The sequence below is a fragment of the Hippocampus zosterae genome, chromosome 3, assembly GCF_025434085.1.
Source record: "Hippocampus zosterae strain Florida chromosome 3, ASM2543408v3, whole genome shotgun sequence".
In the NCBI taxonomy this organism is placed as follows: Eukaryota; Metazoa; Chordata; class Actinopteri; order Syngnathiformes; family Syngnathidae; genus Hippocampus; species Hippocampus zosterae.
This window is the reverse complement of record NC_067453.1, coordinates 30,795,628-30,816,760: the sequence shown is the minus strand read 5'-3', so window position 1 is coordinate 30,816,760 and position 21,133 is coordinate 30,795,628.

Sequence of the window (21,133 nt, the reverse complement as noted above, 5' to 3'; positions counted from 1 at the left end):
GTTCTCAAATTGCAAGGTGTCGCCGGCTCGATGGGGGGCGGTGGGCGTGTCCCTCCGGCGGCGCACCTGCCTCCAATCGCCATCGGCCGAGCGGGAAAAGGAAGCCCTTGGCGCCTCAACCCTCGAGAGCCATTCTTCTCGCCCGTTTTCAACATGCCCGATTCCAGTGAGCACGCCGCTTGCCCAAAATTCGCAGCGGCCTTCCGAGGGAAACAGGAAGTGCAATGTGCAATGGCGACCAATTGGGGGCGCACCCACCCGACGGGCTCCGGCACGCCCGCCGCCCTCATGAGGATTCGGCGGTTCACATGACGGACGGATCCCCGTCTTTTAGGAGTCGGGAGTTTAGGAGTTTTTTTTTTTGGAAGCAGCTTGCCAATTATGATGCGAATATTGATTTATGATTATGATGCGAATATTGATTTATGATGGCGGCCACTCCCACGGGTGCAAAATGGGCGAGGTTGACATCAGCTCCCGTCCGTCAGCGCGATGCTCGCACGGGGCGTCGACCGGCATCGTGTCTCCCTCATTTTGTGACCCCCCCCCCCAACCCCCACTCTGACGTTACGGTGACCTTTTCGAAGGCGCACTCGCTCGGGATTTTTGCAAGCGCAGATGACGTGAGCAAAATGCGCCGGGGGTGCTTTTGAGCCAAGATGGCGCCCGACACGACGGAGACATCGTGAAGAAGCTCCAGTGAGGAATTTTGCGGTTGCCGTAGCAACATTTTTTTTTTTTTTTAACTGTCTGGAATAAGCATATGCATAAAAAGGCCATCAATTATTGAAGATGAGCTGGACGGGAGGGGGCAGGCGGGCCAGACGCCGGGCTGCGAAATGATTCAGAGCGAGCGGAAATGTGGGGGGGGGGGGCTAAAATCCCAGAAAAATACCTCAAGTAAACGATCTGGCCGGGCACTTGGGATGGTCTAAGCATATTTCAGAGGAGGGGGTGGGGGCGGGGGGGGCCGTGCCCGCCCGGCCCCCCCCCTCTCTAGCTCCGCCAGCGCACTGGCCAATATCGGGGATGACGGACGACGTGGTGGACATCCGGTTGCCATCCACCCCACAATGGAGGTCTGCGTCCTTTTAGCAATTACCCACAATGCACTCCCGGCGGCCATATTGGAGGGCTCTTATAAACAAGCGCCGTCTTTCGATTGGCAGAGTCACCAGTCGAAGGTCCCGGTCCGACAAAGCCGCACAACACGTCCGACGTGACGCGCAGGTGAAGTTGGCCTCGGCATCCACGGTTGGAAATGCGTCCATCTTAGCCAAACATTTTTCAACATTTATTTAATCCCAGAGCGCCTCCAAGATTTGTCTGTTTTACGGCTCCGCTGCGGGATATACGATCATCCTCCACCTCCTCCTGCTCAAAGCCGCTTCTGGGCCCACTTCCTTATTTACAACTAAGCTCCCCCCCCCCCCCCCCTCCCCACCCACCTTCTTTCACGTTAACCATAAATGTCAGGCTTCTGGAGACAGAGAGTCGGGGAGGTCCGAAGCGGGACAAAAGCGTGTTGTCCAGACTCAGTCTCGAGTGCAGGTACATTAAATCATTATTTTTCAGACAGGAAATATCTGCCAATGCACATTTTGCCTGTGAAATATGTTTCTAAGATGAAACCATTCCAGGCTTGGCAGAGCTGCGCTCACGTCTCAACAGGAGAGTGCTTTCAATCCCGCTCTGCGAAAAAGAAAGGTCCCCCCCCCCCCCCATTTTTTTCCCCCTTTTACCTCCATGACACTCCGCTTACAGCGCTCAAGTGTCATTAACCTTTGGAGCACAGAAATCAACGCCACGCGTACAGCCGGAGGTCCCGGGGGTGATGGAAGTTTGTCAGGGGCCAAATGAATTGATTGTGGGGTGCCACAGGGTGGTCCTTTAAGTCCGTTGCTTTTCACAATTTGGACTCATGAATGGCGGCCCGGTAGTCCAGTGGTTAGCACGTGGGCTTCACAGTGCAGAGGTACCGGGTTCGATTCCAGCTCCGGCCTCCCCTGTGTGGAGTTTGCATGTTCTCCCCCGGGCCTGCGTGGGTTTTCTCCGGGTGCTCCGCTTTCCTCCCACATTCCAAAAACATGCTGATTGGACGCTCTAAATTGTCCCTCGGTGTGAATGTGAGCGTGGATGGTTGTTCGTCTCTGTGTGCCCTGCGATTGGCTGGCAACCGATCCAGGGTGTCCCCCGCCTACTGCCCGAAGACGGCTGGGATAGACCCCCCGCGACCCTAGTCAGGATTAAGCGGTCCAGAAAATGGATGGATAGATGGACTCATGAATGATCACGAATCATCACAAAAGCAAAGACATTGATGCACGCAGATGATTCAACAATCTACATGTCAGAAATAGAACGATTAGGAGTGTCATACACAGCGATGGCAAATGGATCGTTTCGATCAGGCCCGCTGGGTTATTTAAAAGTGAAAAAAACACATACAAGACGCGGAATGAATATTTTTTTAATAAGATGTAATTCATGGATTATCCACTAGGGGCACCCTGTTTTGATCAAAGAAGAAGACGACCCAACATAGCAGTAAAGGCTAGCGACCGAATTGCTAGCATGATAGCATTAGCGTCAAAAGCCGTATTCTGACGGTGACATTGTCGAACGGATTCATGATGAAGGCGGCTGAACTCGCTCATCCCGATTTTGTACGTAAAAGGAACTTTTTTTTTTCACTGTCTATTCTGATTGAAATTTTTTTTAAAAAAGGTCAAGGGTCAAGTTGTGACGCTTGCGCCTCTTCTCGCCTCGCGCTCAAAGGGCAGCGGCGGTGGATGCGCGGCCCCACGCAGCTGCACAGCCACCGCCGCGGTCTGCCCGCGGCCGCCCGCCCGCGACCCGTCACCCAAAACATTTGCATAAACCTCAGCCGGCCTGCCAAGCTACACACACACACACACACGCTCACAGCCCGGCTTCTCGTCCCGCTGCAAAGACGGCTCTGTGTGGAGCCGCTGCGGCCGGGGGGGGGGGGGGGGTGGCTGTGCGGGCGCGTTGCGGGCGGTTGGCGGTGGGGGAGGGGGGGTCTCTGGGTTCTGGATGGCATTTGACATGAGACGTAAAACCCCACTGTGGTCTTTTTATGCCTTTGTGGCTTGCGGCCATGTGTGAGCCTTTTTGGAGGTTTTTTGGGCCTGACCGCTGCGACTCGCCAGCGAGATGAAGAACAAAAAAAAAAATAAAAATAAAAATAATAAAAAATAAAGTGGCCGTCAGCGTGGATTGTTTCAAACATGCCACAGGGACGGACGCGTGCTCCCCATCTTTAACATTACACCGCCAGTCGTTACACCGCCGGTCCAAGCTCCGCCTCCCCCACCCCCCCACATCATTCGGCATGGCCGCCAAAAGCTTCTCATTTTGGTAATAAAAAATAATAATCTGGACCAAAAGTGCAAGTGTGGACTTTTCACAGCTATTTCTTCACCAAATCCCTTCTGGTAGCTTCGCTAACGGCAGCGCTAGCTCCAGGACAGACAGACAGACAGACGAGTCTCTTCAGTGAAGATAAATGTCTTCTTTTTTTAATTTTTTTACGTTGTCTACAACGGACAAGTCAACGGAGGGCCGATGGAGGGGGCCCACACGCGTGCGTCGCGATGGTCGCGGCGGCCGCCCCCCCCCCCCCCCCCCGGCTCTGTTTGTTGACACGAGTTAAGAGCGGGCTCACATCATTAATGAGTGCTTTGCGTCCAGCGTGTAACCGCAGCTAAGCCGGCGGGTCAACAAGGTTGGCCAGACTAACCGCGGCGGGCCCGCTAGCAAGAGTGCGAGAGAGCGCAAGAGAGAGTGCGAGAGAGCCCCCCCCCCCTCGGTTTTTATTTCTGTGTGAGACCAAAACTTGAGCACGCGAACAGGGGGTGTGTAGACTTTTGTTTGCTTTTGGCTCTTCGGCGTTCACGCGGCGACGGCGGCACTTTTCCCTTTGATTTCTTTTTTTGAGCGACATCCGCCGTAAACGCGCGCTCTATTTCGGGGGGGGGGGCGCCGGATATTTTCGGATGAGCGTGACGCAAGCCAGCGTTCTGTTTCCACGCCGCGTAGCTGCCGAGACCTTTCGGCGGCTATCTAAACATGCGGAGAGAAAAAAAGGGGCGGGGGGGGGGGACTTGAGTGGGACTTTCCGAAGAAGGCTCGGAAATGTGCGTCGCGGCGCACTCGGGCGCTCTCCACGCTGATCCATTTCCTTGAAATGAGCTCGTCTCTGCTGCTTTCCGGGCCAATTACGGCGCAGTCCACTTGTTTGAAACTGGTTTTCAATCGAGCGACGGAGGGAGGCCTCGTCGAGCGCCCCCCCCCCCCCTGTCGTCCCCTCTGCCGGATGGGGGCGGGCTTCCCGGCCACCTGAATTTTGGAGGCGGTGGTGCCCAGTCCAACCCGGACCACCCGCTCGGTGCCGGAGCGCTTGTTTTAGAGTGACCACGACGGTCTTAAATCTGGTCTGGTCTTAAATCACATTTTTCGTCTTGGACTTTGGTCTCAGCACGAAGGCTCGGCGTTGTTTCTGTCACCATCCCGTCCCGTTTGGTTTTTTTCTCAGTGTCTGGCCGCAGTGGAGGGCGTTCCTCGCCCTCCCCCAGAGCAGCACCTGTCGCGAATCCGCCTGGTTTTCCCGCTGCCCTTAAAAGCCGCGACACGCCGAAAACCGTTTTTCAGGTGATTCCAGTCTTGCTCCCGACTCTTATCGCCAATTGCCAATTGGTTGATGAGCTTATCCTTGTCTGCGTTTGTGGGATCCATTGCTCTCCGGATTACTCCGGAGACACAAACGCTTTTGGTGTTTGATTGTGCGTGCAGTTTTTGTGATATCAACCAGAAAAGTAACTGGCGAAGTGTACCTGCGAGTCAGCCGCAAATGAACGTCCATCCATCCATCCATCCATCCATCATCTACCGCTTATCCGGGGCCGGGTCGCGGGGGCAACAGCTTTAGCAGGGAAGCCCAGACTTCCCTCTCCCTAGCTACTTCTTCCAGCTCTCCCCGGGGGATCCCGAGGCGTTCCCAGGCCAGCTGGGTGACATAGTCTCTCCAGCGTGTCCTGGGTCTTCCTCGGGGTCTCCTCCCAGTGGGACATGCCCGGAACCCCTCACCGGGGAGGCGTTCAGGAGGCATCCGAATCAGATGCCCAAGCCACCTCATCTGGCTCCTCTCGATGTGGAGGAGAAGCGGCTCGACTAGGAGCCCCTCCCGGATGACCGAGCTTCTTACCTTATCTCTAAGGGAGAGCCCGGACACCCTGCGGAGAAAACTCATTTCGGCCGCTTGTATCCGGGATCTCGTTCTTTCGGTCTCGACCCATAGCTCGTGACCATAGATGAGGGTTGGGACGTAGATCGACCGGTAAATTGAGAGCGTCGCCCTTTCGCTCAGCTCCTTCTTTACCACGACAGACCGATACAAAGTCCGCATCACAACAGACGTTGCACCGATCCGCCTGTCGATCTCTCCCTCCCTCCTGCTCTCACCACAGGTGTACCACAGGGATCTGTCCTAGGTCCCCTTCTCTTCATCCCTTCTCACCTTATCTCTAAGGGAGAGCCCGGACGCCCTGCGGAGAAAACTCATTTCGGCCGCTTGTATCCGGGATCTCGTTCTTTCGTTCGGCGTCAAAACATCAGGCGATGACAAATATTTCAAAAGTCGCCGTCGCGGAACACCGGGGCTCGTCACCCGGCGACGTTCCGCCGCTGACCTGGGCTTGGCCAAAAGCCGCTGGCGTAACACTATCCTATTTGTCAGCGCAAAAGATCCCCGCCCTATGAGCGCAAGGCTAAAAATAAGCTCGGCTGTCACCAATTGCAAACACATGGCGGCCGCGCCGGGGCCTCCGTGATGTAAACGTTCAAACGTGTTAATTCACTAATGAACAGTGAGTCCATTAGACATCGGATTACACACTCCGGGCAGGAGATAAATCAACACCGAGTGTAAGTCAAACACGGGGGCCGGGGGCCAGGCGGCTTGTTTTCTGTCCGCCTGCGGTTTTCCAGCAGTCGCGCCGCGCGCTGCGCGCCGCCCCGTTTTGACTCGCGACGGCCAACGCGCGTCTCCCGTCCGTATCCCTTTGTGAAAGGCGGCCGCTGGCCGGGGAAGTAAGCGACTACAAATACTTCCTTACTGCATTGAAGTAAAACGCAATTTTAAAAGTCGGTGACTTGAAATTGACGGGCCGGCGGTGCAGTACCAAGTTTGACCACAATGTGAGAGGCAGCGCTGAGTCCTGGGGGAAGAGATGCAGCGTAATTAGCGAGGCGAAGCAGCAAGGCCTCTTATCTGCTGTGTGTGTGTTTTAATGAGGAAACTCGCACCCTAAAGATACTTTATTGTCGTCATAACATCATCAAATAGTACGTAAAGAACTAAGACTTGAGTAACGAAGCCACGCAAACGCAAAGTTTCGATTTACTCAAAGTAGCGTCGACGCTCATTTGCGTTAGCCGCTCGATAGCATTTTGCATTCTATGTTAGCATTAAGCTAGCAGCGGCAATGCACGCTTTCATTTCATATTTTGGAGTTAAAATAGCAAATAAAGAAATCAAATTACATCGAATTTTTAAAAAAAGAAATAAAAATAGAGATGAAGCTATCGGAGTTTGTTTGTCGAGTTGTAAATAAAGTTGTAAATAAAGCGCCTGTGGCTTCAGAGAGCCGATCTCCTTTCTGACAGATGAACCCGGGCTGGCTGGTGTGGGTGGGTGGCTTCTGGAAACACTGAGGCACGCTGACTATGTTTATGTTGCACTGTCCCCAAGGAGAGGGGAGCCTTGTGGTTCTGATGGATTACGGGGAGGGGGCTGGGTGGGGGGGGGGGCGGCACGGGGTTGCTGGGGTGGCGGCGGTTGCAGAGCTGCTTCCAAGTTCAGTGTTAATGGCGAGAGTGAAGTGGCTGCGTAGGTGTGATGTGTTGGCCTTTGCCGCTAGCTGGCACCTTTCCCCCCCCCTCCCCCCTCCCCCAAAGCATTATGAAGCATGACGTCAGGACCGCATCCAAAGGTCGGCCTGAAGTTGACACGATGAGCGCTCGTGAATGGACAAACGCCGATTGTACGTGCGCATTTTGTGCCCCCGCGCGCAAATGCCATTTTCCCCCTGCGGGGGCTAATAAGGCGCCCGTGTTTCTTCTCCCTCTTCTTGGCTTGAGCGCAACCCCCCCCCCCCCCCCCCCCCGCGCGGCCGTGCCAAATGGTTCCGATGGAAAAGTCAACAATGGCGGCCGAGCCCAGCGCCGCCGCCGACGTTCAAAACTGACAAACGGCAAAGAATGGACCCGCTAGACGCTCGATGAATTTGCCACGTTATGTGACGCGCGCCCATTTGGAGTCGATACGCGGCAATGGCGGCGGCGGATGACCGTAAAACATGTCAGTGGATTTATCGGATTTACGCTACTGCCGTACGTATCCCGTGACTAAGTGGAGTCCTCATATTGTGTGTATGCGTGTATGTGTGTGTGTGTGTGTGTGTGTGTGGGCGTGTGTGTGGGCGAGCGTGCCCGAGGTGTTCTGGTCGACATTCATGAGGACTTCCTTCCTGGCAGACGCAGGCGAGCACCTGATGACTTAGCGGGGAGGAAGGACTCCAATAAAAAGGATCCGTTTGTTCTCTGGAGCTTTCAACATCCCCGCACAAATGATTTGGTGTCTGTGTTCTTCCCAGAGCCAGTAAAACTAACCCCCCCCCCCGCCCCCCGCCCCATAAAAAGAAATAAAACTCAGTTTGCTTGTGTTTGCAGTTCATTAGCAAAAATTCTTTTGAGCTTTCATGTTCAGTCCGGCAAATTTGGTGTCCTTTTTCTTGGCTAGCTAGGCGTCGCCATGACGACAGCACTCGACGAAATCAAAAGTTCAACCAAAAGTTTATCGTCAATGTTTTTTTTCCGCAGAGTAATTGAGTTGGACTGCCTTGTCGTTACATCATGGCCGGCCAATGAATGGCCTTTTAGGCGAGGGCGTATTTGCGCAAATGCTAGATTTGTCATTCGCTATGAGGTTACGGCTAGGCTAACGGCACAAGCGCTACACTACGGGTAACTATCTCAAAGTCTTTCAGATATTTCAGAACAAAGTAAAAAGTAAGGACTCGTCCATGCCAAGTATGCTAGGTCTGCTACGCTAAGATAAGTAAACATGGCTAAGCTAAGAGAGCTAAACCAAGCTAACAGTGCTAGGCCAAGCTTCCGCTAAGTGGGGGAGGTACAAGCTAATTGGCTTAACTACTGTAAATTTGCTCGGCAAACTAAGATTAGTTGACAAGGGAGGGTGTTAGGACACCTGTCCAGAAATATTAGCAACTTAGAAAAAAAAATGTTTTTTTTTTTGCTTTTAATAAATGCATTTTTTAATGTCTTGAATTTGTAAAAAAAATACAATAAAGCAATAAAGCAATAACCCCTAACCCTAACCCTAACCCTAACCCAAACCCTAACCCTAACCCTAACCCTAACCCTAACCCTAACCCTAACCCTAACCCCAAAACAACCGAACACCGGAACAACCCTAACACCGGAACAACCCTAACAACGGAACAACCCTAACACCGGAACAACCCTAACACCCGAACACCCCTAACACCCGAACAACCCTAACACCGGAACAACCAAACAACTCAAACAACCCTAACACCGGAACAACCCAAAAAGGGTTCAGTGAATGTGCATATGAAGCGTTTGGGTTCGATACCCCGAACAAGGTTAAGAAGCACCGCTCTGGACGTCCCAAATGGTTTTTGTGGCTCCGGCGTGTTTGTGTTCTGTGGCCGATGTGTGGTCCAATTGGCCCTTTTGAGTCTTGAAGGTTGCCGGCGGCTGGCCTGGCCTGGCCTCAGCTAAATTCAACTAAGAAGGCAAGTGAAGCGTCAGGTTTGTGACACATCGATGGGGGATGGGGGGCGGGGGTGGGGGGGACAACATAATTTTGCGGCGCTAACAAAAATGTAGCACACGAGTATCAGGTGTCATTTAATAAAAGGCTGTTGTTAAAATATTAAATTAAGTACGCTTAAATCACTTGTGCGTGTTATTAACTCAACGGCACGACTTTATATGGTTTGTGGTTAAGAAAAAAAAAGGAAAAAAAAAGGAGCTGAATGCAAAAAAAAAAAAAAAAAGTGGAGGCGCAGCAAGGGCGACTTTTCGCCACCGCAGACTGTCTGCTCTTCTCCACCTACGAGAATCAGAATTCAACCAGAGGGGGAATTTGGGGATTTTTATTGGATTTTTTTTTCCTCTCCAGTGTGAGAGACTCGCCCATATCATTTGGCATGTGTGTGTGTGTGTGTGTGCGTGTGTGTGTGTGTGTGTGTGTGTGTGTGATGAATTAGGAGGCCTCAGCGTCAGGTGATGTCCGTTGCCTTGGAGTGGCATCAGCAAAGATGCGACGACAGATGTTTGTTTCCAGGTTGGAGTAGATTGCAAAAGTGCTCACACCCTGTCCAAAAGTCGCACTTTCATTTGGTTTTTTTGGAACCTGTCCCCCATTCATCCATCCATCCATCCATCCATCATCTACCGCTTATCCGGGGCCGGGTCGCGGGGGCAACAGCTTTAGCAGGGAAGCCCAGACTTCCCTCTCCCTAGCCACTTCCTCCAGCTGTCCCCGGGGGATCCCGAGGCATTCCCAGGCAAGCTGGGTGACATAGTCTCTCCGGCGTGTCCTCGGGGTCTCCTCCCGGTGGGACATGCCCGGAACACCTCACCGGGGAGGCGTTCAGGAGGCATCCGAATCAGATGCCCAAGCCACCTCATCTGGCTCCTCTCGATGTGGAGGCGAAGCGGCTCGACTCTGAGCCCCTCCCGGATGACCGAGCTTCTCACCTTATCTCTAAGGGAGAGCCCGGACACCCTGCGGAGAAAACTCATTTCGGCCGCTTGTATCCGGGATCTCTGTATCGGTCGATCGGATACAAGCGGCCTGTCCCCCATTTTTCACGTAAAATCCCACTTACCTGCATTTTTTTTTGGGACCCCATCCCCCGGTTATCTGTTTGTTTTTTTTTAATAAGTCCAAACCGCGGTAAATTCCCCTTTGGGCTTTTTCCCTCCCTGCTTATTTGTATTTCACGAGTCTCTTTTTTTTAGTTCCATTCAAGTTAAAAAAAAAACGTGTTGCGCTTGAGATATTCGACTTAAATATGCGATCTTTTTCTCTTATGATAAGAGCTCCTTGATTTTTGCCGTTACTGCGGACAACTGCGACGTGGTGCCTAAAGTAGCCAAACGCGGGGCTCACTAACCGCGCGTGCACGCGCGGCTTTTCCACAGTTTGATCGGGGCGGCGCGCGGCGGAGGTCCGCCGCTCTGCCGCTCTGTTTTCTTTCCCTGCGCCCATAACTCTTAAGAACACACAAACACTTGGGTTGTAAATGACCTGTTCATCACACCGTGACAGCACAGGCGATTCTGGACTCTCGGCGGGCCAGGTGCGCCGATCGAGACTCGTTGGCGTGGCAAACGGGGCACCGTGGAAACTTCTGGAATCTGTCGCCGCCTGGCAAAGGGCCCCCGAAGCTCTCCGAGCCGGAGCGCTGTTGGCTTTGCCTCCAGCTGTTTCTTTACAGTCGGCGGCGGGCCGCGGCCAACGTCGGCCCACACACGCGCACACGCGGACGAGTCAGAGAGTTACACAAGCATGCAAACAAAAATACGAGCATTTTTTGTAATCGACGTGTGCCTGCCAGGACCTACAAAAAAAAAAAAAAAAAAAGACCCCAAAATAAGTTCGCACGTCTGTTTTCCTCACACGTCCCCATTTCTAACGATCCAACTTGTACAAGAAAATATGCTCGTATTTACAGTGCGTTTTAGTTGTTATGCTTCACCTCTCTGCACTTTATTTATTTTTCACTTTCTTCCCCAACCCCGTTGAGCCCAATTTGGTTTGTGTTTCTAAATGCAACATTTGTTCTGTTAATTCCGATTTAGGCTTCCGCCAAGCTGCAGCGGGGCCTCACGCTAGAGGGCGCTGTTTCTTAGCTTAAGCTACGAAAGCCAGGCCAAGCTAACATAGCGATGCCGCATTCAAGGAAGGTGGGAAGTTGGACCTCCATCCGGGAAAGTTGGGGGTGGGGGGTGGGGGTGGGGGGGTGACATGACAATGGTGACCCCCATTGGGAAACAGATCGTGAATGGTAAAAAAATATTTTTATACAAATTCAGTCCTCCAAGGCCGTCGGATTCACCTTGCCGATGAGCCGCCGGAAACAGGCAGGACGGCGCCCCCTTGAGGACTGGAGCTATACATGCCCGATTTACAAGATTCTCCACATATATTTGTCAAGCTTACATTTGAATAATCGGACGAAAAATACTTTTTAAAAAATGTTTATGAAATGATGGATGTTTTCTTCTTAAATGAGCATAGTCGACATTTGACGCCTGGTCCGCATCTCTCTCGGTGCCTCGAAAAACCGTCGGACCCGATTGAGGCCCCCGCGCGTGAATAATCGCTGCGTTGAAACGGGCCCACCGCAGGAAAATAAACGGGCCATCTTTTGTTTTTCTTGTGTGGTCGCGGCTTGTGGAGGTGGGGGGGGGGGGGGCGTAATTCATAAGAGGAAGAAGGAAGGAATTCTTTCGAGGCCTTTGTTCCCTAATTCATTACCACCTGCGGACTTCGGGGGTGGCGGGAGCGAAAGTGGCTGCGGAAATTCAAATGTATTGAAATGTGTTTCGGCGGTAAAGCCGGCTGTGTTTCTTGGAACGGGAGCCGAGTCCGCCTGTCCGATGAGGCCGCGAGCCGCTTTTGTGGCCGCGTTTGCCACAAACGTGTACGAGTAAAACATGCAAAAGCCCAATTGAGAACTGGAGCGGACTAAATCTATTCCTGTCGCTGAAAAATATTGAGAAAGTCTGTCCATCTGGCAAGGTGGGCTGGAAATCAAGCTTGAATTCCAATTTGTGAGATAAATCTTCCCCGGTGGATCCGTGCAAGCGCTTGGCCGAGTCCCGTTTCCAAGTTCAGAAGCCTTTTGAAAAGATTGCTCCCGTTCGCTCGTGACGGACAACTGAAGCTTCGTGAAGCACTTGTGATCGTTTTTCACTCCTCTAGGTGGCACTCTTGGCTGAAAGATGCCGTGGAATTTTCATACATTGCCATTGCACTCGCCGTTATATATCGAGAGGAGTCTCCAGAGAAAAGATTGCAAGTGCTTCACGAAGCTTCGTTTTCCCATCGCGACTGTTCACACAAGAAAAAATGAGAAACCTTGAGAAGGGGTTGCAGATGGGGAGATGACCGGGCTGCAACGGGTGCGCTCAAAGCTTTACTTGGAATTTTTACAAATGGCGGCAGGTCCGAGCATCCGTTCCTGCGCTCGCTGCCGTTCATTCGTCCGATCGTCGTCACCTCCGAACTGTTTCGAAACGACCGGGAAATGCTTCAACGGCGATGCGGTCCCTGTTCGAGTCACAGAGAACCAGAGCGGACTCAAAATGTTGGAGTCAAAAGAGATTGAGCTCGGCGTTACAAAACTTTTGGAGTGGGGGGGCCGGGGGGGGGAGTGTCAAAGCAGCAGCAGCAGCAGACGTGCTTTTTATTGACAACAGCGTTGTCGGGTTGCGCTACTAATGGCTCCAATGTGTGGGCCGCCGTCTCGATGGCAGGACGGGACTCCAAAAACAACAGAGTCCGGATTAGGGCTTCATCTCCAGCGTGTACGTCCGCTTGGCAATGACTCGCTTTTCAAGGGAAAGAAAATACGGTGCGTCGCGGTAGCAGCGCGCTGCCGTCGACCGGCGGGAAATACGCAAGAAACGCAAACCGTGGTCTGCTTCATTCTAGAACACACCGGTTCTCCTCAAGGATGTGTACTGAGCCCCCTGTTGTTCACGCTCTACACATTTTAGACTCTTTTTAGCGGTCCAGTTTGCGGAACGTTTTTAACATGCTAACAATCAAACCATTCTAGGAAACGTTCATTGACTCGAGCCACGAGCAATTCACTCTTGAGCACGGAAATCGGCAGAATCGGACCGAGTAAGAATCGCTTCCTCGTTTTTCAAAGCCTCGTAGATTTGAGTCTTTCCGACTCCTGAATGTTTTGTACTTTGTTAGCTGCTTCGTTGAATCAGATACATATCACTTTCCCATTACTATCGCCCTTTCTTCGTCTCCCCCTTCCTCCCTGTGCTGTGCAACTTGAAGTAACTGCGCCACCTGGTGTTGAAATACCGCTCATTACAAGTCCAAACCAAATGAATGCAATCAAACCTTAATTGCGCGCCGATCTTCGGCGGGCCGGATTAAAAAGACCAAGGGGCCGGATCCGGCCCGCGGGCCGCAGTTTGCCCACCACTGGGCTAACGGGTTCCCGGCACCTTTTTGGCCTGCCGGTGTGGTCGAGAACAGATGAGCTCAGTGGAAGAGGGAAGCCGCTGGCCACTGTCACTTCCACCTCCAGTCTTGATGAATCTGCCATTTTATTGGATGTGATCCTGATGATTAATGGTATATTATCCTAAAAAAAAAAAAAAAAAAAAGATTGGCGAGCTGATAAAACATCCAGCTTTCACTTATTTCCTGGCCCGACGTGATATTTTTGGCCGTTTCTTCTTCTTCTTCGCGCGGCCCCACTGTGATAAATGCATCGAATCTCGCGCCTGATGAATCATTTCCACGGGCCATAAAGCGCCCCTTTCAAGATGGCCGGCCGGGAATGGTGCGCCGCGGTCACGCCTTGTCATTCCGCGTAAACTGCGGGGCGGCCGAGGTGGTCACATCATCTGCGGGGGGGGGGAAGAAAAAAAAAAGACAAGAAAAAAAAGCCGGGCGGCTCGTTAAAAGCTGCCCGCCCCCGTTGTCACAATCCTCTTGCGCAAAAACGGCAACGATGGCAAAAAAAATCATACCTCCAGCTCCCCTCCCCCCCCCCCTCATCACCTATTTTAGCGACGATCGAAGCACACTGGATTTGTTGTCATGCTATGTATCCATTCGCCCATCTTGAAGGGGGGGGGGGGGGGGAGTGAAAAATCAGTCGCCAGTCAATCACAATAACAGGCCCAGCACCCAAAGCTGTCTGGGTAGCCTAGCTTAGTTAGCCGTTTATGCCGCGTGGGGGTGGGGGTGGGGGGGGGGAGTACAAATCAACATTCTCCCCGGATGCCACGCCCGCGATGGCCAACAGGCGCGTCATTCGCCGAGCCAAACCATTCATTCATTCATCTTCCGAGCCGCTTGATCCTCACGAGGGTCGCGGGGGGGGGGTGCTGGAGCCTATCCCAGCTGTCTTCGGGCAGTGGGCGGGGGGACACCCTGAATCGGTTGCCAGCCAATCGCAGGGCACACAGAAACGAACAACCATTCGCACTCACACTCACACCGAGGGACAATTTAGAGCGTCCAATCAGCCTGCCACGCATGTTTTTGGAATGTGGGAGGAAACCGGAGCACCCGGAGAAAACCCACGCAGGCCCGGGGAGAACATGCAAACTAAACACAGGGAGGCCGGAGCTGGAATCGAACCCGGTTCCTCTGCACTGTGAAGCCCACGTGCTAACCACTGGACTACCGGGGCCGCCCCGAGCCAAACCATATTCAGCCGAATTCTCGAGGTGCGAATGTTGAAGTGAGATTCCGCGCTACGAGCCTCAACAAATGCCCCCACAAGTCAAGTTTCAACTCACTCGAGCGCACGGCTTTTCGTACAAAATCGGACTAAAATCCACAATTTGAGTCATTTTCAATATAGTTTTGTCATGATTCGATTTGGGACCACCAGGTGGCACTGTAGGGCTCCCCCTGCAGCTGCACACCTGTTGGTCATTACATTATTCGTGCTTTAAAACTCATTGTCGGGTCATTGTTACTGTCATGTTTGGGTTTGGGACCACCAGGTGGCACTGTAGGGCTCCTCCTGCAGCTGCACACCTGTTGGTCATTAGGTCATTAGTGCTTTAAAAGGACTCCCAGCCCTCACGCTCAGATTTTCCAGTTGGACGACCATGTTTGTCCCGCATGTCGGCAAGATGCCGGGATCAATTTTTTGAGTGAGTCAAAGTACATTTATAGCTCAAATTATTATTTCACGACTCGCAATATCAGACCAAAAAGAAAAAATGGATGTATCGACCAAACGAAGGCACGTAACTCAAAATAAAGTCGTAAGCTAGGACACTCGTAAATCGAGGACCTGTTGTACATGGCATGAAAAACACACATGAGGTCACATGAAGTCCGACATCGCCCCCCCCCCCCCCCCCACAACCCGCCCCAGCAGGAGTTCCCAGCACGGTTACGAGATCACACACACCGGGGTCTGTCGCTGGATCCTCTCAGTGGCCGAGACTCGGTGGGCGAGGGGGGGGGGGCGGGGGTCTAGTCGGTGGACCGAGCAGGTCCGCGTAGACGGCACACGGCGGCTGTGTGCTAGCGCACAGTGGCTCCTTTCGCCGCTTGCCACGCCGGAGCGGACCGCAGGATTGCGGTGTTTGCACAAGAGCCGGTGCATAAGAGAAAGGTGGACCACCGACGCACCGCCAGCCCCCCGGGTGCCCCCGCTCCGGGGCCGGGGGCTCATCTTTGTTGAAAATGGCTCTCGGACCCACCGGCTCCCGCTGGGCCGGCCTATATTTAGCTGAAAAAGATGTTTGGCTTTCCATTGAGAAGATGGGGGAGGGGAGTGTGTGTGTGTGTGTGGGGGGGGGGGGCTTCACGGGGGACGTGTGGCGGTCTTGTGCAGCGCTCTGCCCCGCGCTCACCTGTGCTAACTGTGTTTATCTTCGCGAGCCCCCCCCCCGCCACCCCCTCGATGAAGGAAGGCCCAGAGATGTGGCGGGACAAGCTGAGGATTCCCGTAAAGGGAAACACTGAGAAGGCCCAAATTGAGATGGGGGGGGGGGGGGGGGGGGCAGACACCAAGACATATAAACACCCGCATACGACTTGGCTTTGCGGAGAGGCCTTCAATTACCAATTGAATGGAATCCACGAGCAAATCTTCACTTGTACCTGGAATCAATGTTCCCCATTCAAATGAATGGAAATGCCATTCATCTATTCCAGACCCCCCCCCCCCCCCCCACCAAATAACCCCTAGTGTAAGTGCTTTGAAATTCAGGTTAAAAACGGTGCACCCCCCCTCCATATATTTTACATTAAAAACATATACTTCATACTTATACTAATTGGATTTTTTCTGTATTTAATAAATGCCTTTTTTAATGTCTTGCATTGGTATTCATTCATTCATTCATTCATTCATTCATTGGTAAAAAAAAAAATAATAAATCATGTTTTTATTTTTCACTGATAAAGGCTTCGGTGAATGTGCATATGAACTAGTTGGGTTCGGTACATCCAACCAGGCGAAGAACCACTGGTTGACATTGGGTGTAATTCCACTCTCGACCACTAGATTGCAGCACACTTATTCATTCATCTTCCTAGCCGCTTGATCCTCACTAGGGTTGCGGGGGGGTGCTGGAGCCTATCCCAGCTGTCTCTGGGCAGTAGGCGGGGGACACCCTGAACCGGTTGCCAGCCAATCGCAGGGCACACAGAGACGAACAACCATTCGCACTCACACTCACACCGCGGGACAATTTAGAGCGTCCAATCAGCCTGCCACGCATGTTTTTGGAATGTGGGAGGAAACCGGAGCACCCGGAGAAAACCCACGCAGGCCCGGGGAGAACATGCAAACTCCACACAGGGAGGCCGGAGCTGGAATCGAACCCGGTACCTCTGCACTGTCAAGCCGACGTGCTAACCACTGGACTACCGGGCCGCCTCCAAATATTTCAGTGGGGCCAATTTCACTTGACTTGGGGGGGGGTCGGTCGGTGTGGAATGTAAAACGGTGGAAACTGAGTTACGATCAAGAACGAATTTCGACTTGGTTAGTCAAGGCAGCACTGAACAAGCCCCCCCCACTCCCCCAACCGCCTCCTCCAAATATTTCAGTGGGGCCAATTTCACTTGACTTGGGGGGGGGGGTGTCGGTGTGGAATGTAAAACGGTGGAAACTGAGTTACGATCAAGAACGAATTTCGACTTGGTTAGTCAAGGCAGCATTGAACAAGCCCCCCACTCCCCCAACCGCCTCCTCCCTTGTCTATTCCCCGTGAGCTATCGCGAAGATGCTATTCCGCAGCACGTTCTGGTTTTCATCAGGAAGTCTTTTGCGCGGCCACATCTGTTCCTCGCAAGCGCTTGGCGGGGGGCGGGGGGGGGGGGGTCCCGCTATCTGCCGGAAAAATCGCGTCTGACTCAAAAAGTGCCATTGAAGTGCAGCGCGGGGGCAAATCCAAGCCAGGACATGCGTGTTACATGTTTTCATTCGCAGTCATGTATGGGGCCCAATGCTGAAACAATCCCTCTTTTCATGGCCGCCAGCTCATCCAGTGGGTGGCGCCGCCGTGATTGGGGATGAGAAGGAGAGCGAGAGAGAGAGAGAGAGACTTTCTTTTTTTTTTTTTTTTGACTTTCTTCCTTTTTCCAAGGTGAGCGCCTCATGGGAGATGACTGCTCGCTGCCATTAGTTTAAGTGCAGGAGTGTCAGTTAACCCGACACTGGCAGCGCCATACTTGATGCCAGATGGAGCCGGCTGTCCTTGAAGTCTTAACAAGCACGGCGCACAGAAACAAGCCTTTATTCACAGCGTGGGGACGAGGGGGGGGGGGCAGGAGAATAACTTAGCAAGGTTACCACAAAGTGTATGTTAAATCCCGCACGGGGAGGCCGAGCGGAGATTGAACGGGCCAAAGTGGATGAAAACACGGTGTGCCATGTTGCTGACGGCCATTTTTTTATGACGCGCAGAAACGCGGCGGGAATCGAAAACAAAGTGCTGCTTGTCGCGCCAAAAAGGGGGTCCGGCTGCTTAAGAGGTGTCAAATTATTGTAGCTCAGCTTGGATACGCCGGGAGGGGGGGGCGAGCGGGCGGCGGCCAAAACCAGCTGACTTTGGCACGTTTGGCCTGCGACGAGACAAAACCGGGAGAACGCCCGAGCGGACCCCCCCCCCCCCTTTACCCAAGGACGGTCAACGCCGCGACAAGTGCTTTTCACCACCCGCGCCGCGAGATCGACGTATTCGCCGACTCGCCCGCCCGTGCCAGGCGAAGAAAGTAATGAAGTGTCGGAGCCACGATAGCATCAGCTGAGCAAGGACTTTTCTGCGGGTGGGAATGTGCGCCGACCGCGGGAGACGAGGAGCTGAAAGCTCACCCCCCCCCCCCCAACACCCGCCCCCCACCCCGTCAAATACCTTCATCCCGCGCTGAGAAGTAACTCAACATTGGCTACACCTGCGCGCATGCAAAAGGATGCAGGGGTGGCCCAAACGTTTTCCAACTTGAGGGCCACGGGTGGGAAAAAAACGCAAGTCAAGCGCTTCGAGGTAAGCGGAACCCGAAACGAATACCCGCCGGCTCAACATTTGCTGAGCGTTACAACGGCCCCGCCCGCTCCAAAGTGTTGAGCCCGCGTTGGCAGCACCACGTGTGCGTAACCTTGCGCTTGGATCGAGGCGTTGGTGCACTTTTTTCCTTTCAAACTTACTCTTTTGGGCACAATACTGACCACCTAGTGGCCAAGGGTTGAATTGCACTCCACAGTGTCCGTCCATGCATTTTCAACGCTTATCCTGAACAAAGTCACGGGGGTGGGGTGGGGTGGGGTGGGGGCGGAGCCTATCCTAGGAGACTACGGACGGAAGGCAGACCGGACCCTGAACCGGTCGCCAAAGCCTCCATCTTCTTCTCGAGCATCAGCCGCACTCACGTCTTGCCTCATGACATCCATCCAGCTGCTCTTAGGTCTGTCACGAGCTGGGTCCAGACCGACCAGGAGTCCAACTCAAAACCAAGTCTCCCGCTTGGGTCAAAAGCCAAAGAATAAAAAGGACTTTGAAGACGAGTTTGAAAGATTGCCACCCGCCTCGAATAGTCCCATGCGGACCCGAGGCATCGAACAGGGATCTCCGAGCGATAAGGTGGGGCGGGGCCATTTCAAGATTGGAAAACCAAGAAGAAGATCTTCAAAAGAAGTCGGAAATGTCAAGAGTAGGAGTGTGATGCGCTCCCTCGTACGAGTAGCGGTCAAGTGGCCAGCGGCAGCGTTCTGGAGCAACTGGAGACGCTTGGTGGAGGATCGGCTGACTCCAAAGTCGAGTGCGCGACAGTAATGGCAATAAATAGCTTGAAGTTTGTGTGTGTTTTTTTTTTAAAATTGCCGCTTCTCGTGAAGTGAGTCGAATTGGCCGCCAGCGGACAGAATTGTCCCCCCCCCCCCCTGCGCTTTGTCGCCCAACTTACTGTGAAAATTTCCTTCGTTACTTGGCTGATGGCTGATTTTACTTCCTTACTTTAGCGATGACTCGATTTGAAAAGTAACAAAGGTTAAAAGTCACTTTTCCCCAGTGACTTCTCGCGGCTGCAATACTGTCATCGGCCACTAGGGGGTAGGAAGTCCATTTTTAACAGCAATCGATCTGGATTTTGGCCTGTTTAGCAGCCATTTCTCCCCACCCCCCCTGCGCTTGGTCGCCCAACTTACCGTGAAAAGTTCCTTCGTTACTTGGCCGATGGCTGATTTGACTTCCTTACTTTAGCGATGACTCCATTTGAAAAGTAACAAAGGTTAAAAGTCACTTTTCCCGGTGACTTCTCGTAGCTGCAACACTGTCATCGGCCAGTAGGGGGTAGGAAGTCCATTTTTAACAGCAATCGATCTGGATTTTGCCCTCCCCCCACCTTCGCTCCTGCATGGTGAAGCGAGGCCATGGGAGGTTCTCGACTTTGCCGGCGAGCTGGGACCGATTCGCGACTTGCTCCGACCTCCGTGAGCGGCGTGGACCCAGGCTTTGGAAAGAGGGCCCCCTCCCAGGGCCATTTCATCTAAAAAATAAAAATTAAAAATGACGTTTGGGACAAGATGGATGACCCGCGTGAAATTTTCCCCTGCAATGACCCAACATGGCATCCCGTCGGCCCCTTTTGCACAGTCCGAATAGAAATTCTTCATTGGTTTTGTGAAAGCTGACACGGTGAAGCGTTCCCACCCCGCCCCCCCACCCCCAAGTTCAACGAGGACATTAGAAAGTGTGGGTCTGTATTCAAAGGCCAAATAAAACGGCAAGGCTCCAAATTGTAATGGTTTGACAAACACGCGGAGGAGCGCTTACGATACAAGCGGGCCACCCTCCAAATGGGCACCGGCTGAGGGCCCGGCGAGGGAGTCTCGTTTTTCTTCTGACGGACGTGTCTGCTACTCGCCCGTGTGTCCTTTCAACTCAAATTTGGATTGTCAACGCGTGAAAACATTCTGTGCCACTTGGCCGCGTCAACGGAGCTGAGCCGAAAGGCCGAGCTCTCGATTTACTGCTCCGTTGACGTCCCGGTGCTCATTTAGAACCAGATCCCCGAAATGGTTTTCCCCCCGCAGGGTGTCCGGGCTCTCCCTTAGGGTGAGAAGCTCGGTCATCCGGGAGCGGCTCCGAGTCGAGCCGTTTCTCCTCCGCGTCGAGAAGAGCCAGATGAGGTGGCTCGGGAATCTGATTAGGAGCGGCTTCCTGGTGAGGTGTCCCGGGCCTGTCCCACCGGGAGGAGACCCCGAGGACACGCCGGAGAGACTATGTCACCCAGCTGGCCCGGGAATGCCTCGGGATCCCCCGGGGACAGCTGGAGGAAGTGGCTGGGGAGAAAGAAGTCTGGCTTGACTTTTCATGCGAGGGTGACGGGTGAACACTTGAAAATTCACGTTCGGCGGCCAGAAGTAGAAGCCAAACGCTACGGCATCCAGAACCGAGAACCGAGCTCGGCCGAAAGCGGACGCCGCCGCCGGAAAAATCCATCTGCGTTCTTGTTTTGGATCAACGCGGGGCCCGCAAGGTCACGATCATCCCAGGAAATGTTCTAAGCCGAGTGGGAACGGGGGGGGGGGGAGAAGTTGTAATGGCCGACCGCCGCGGTTTACTGAAACTCTCCAAGATCAACTCAATCGGGGAGTCTGACTTCATCGCTTGGTCGGGGCGTTGCTGTAACACGTTGGAAATGAAAAGGATCAATGTAACCTTCTGACGGCTCAGCGCGCGGCCGCCCGTGTTTGTCTGCTTCCTACCAGCCGTTTTAATTTGTTCCCCGGGTTTATTTTGCAGTTATCTGTCACGAGACATC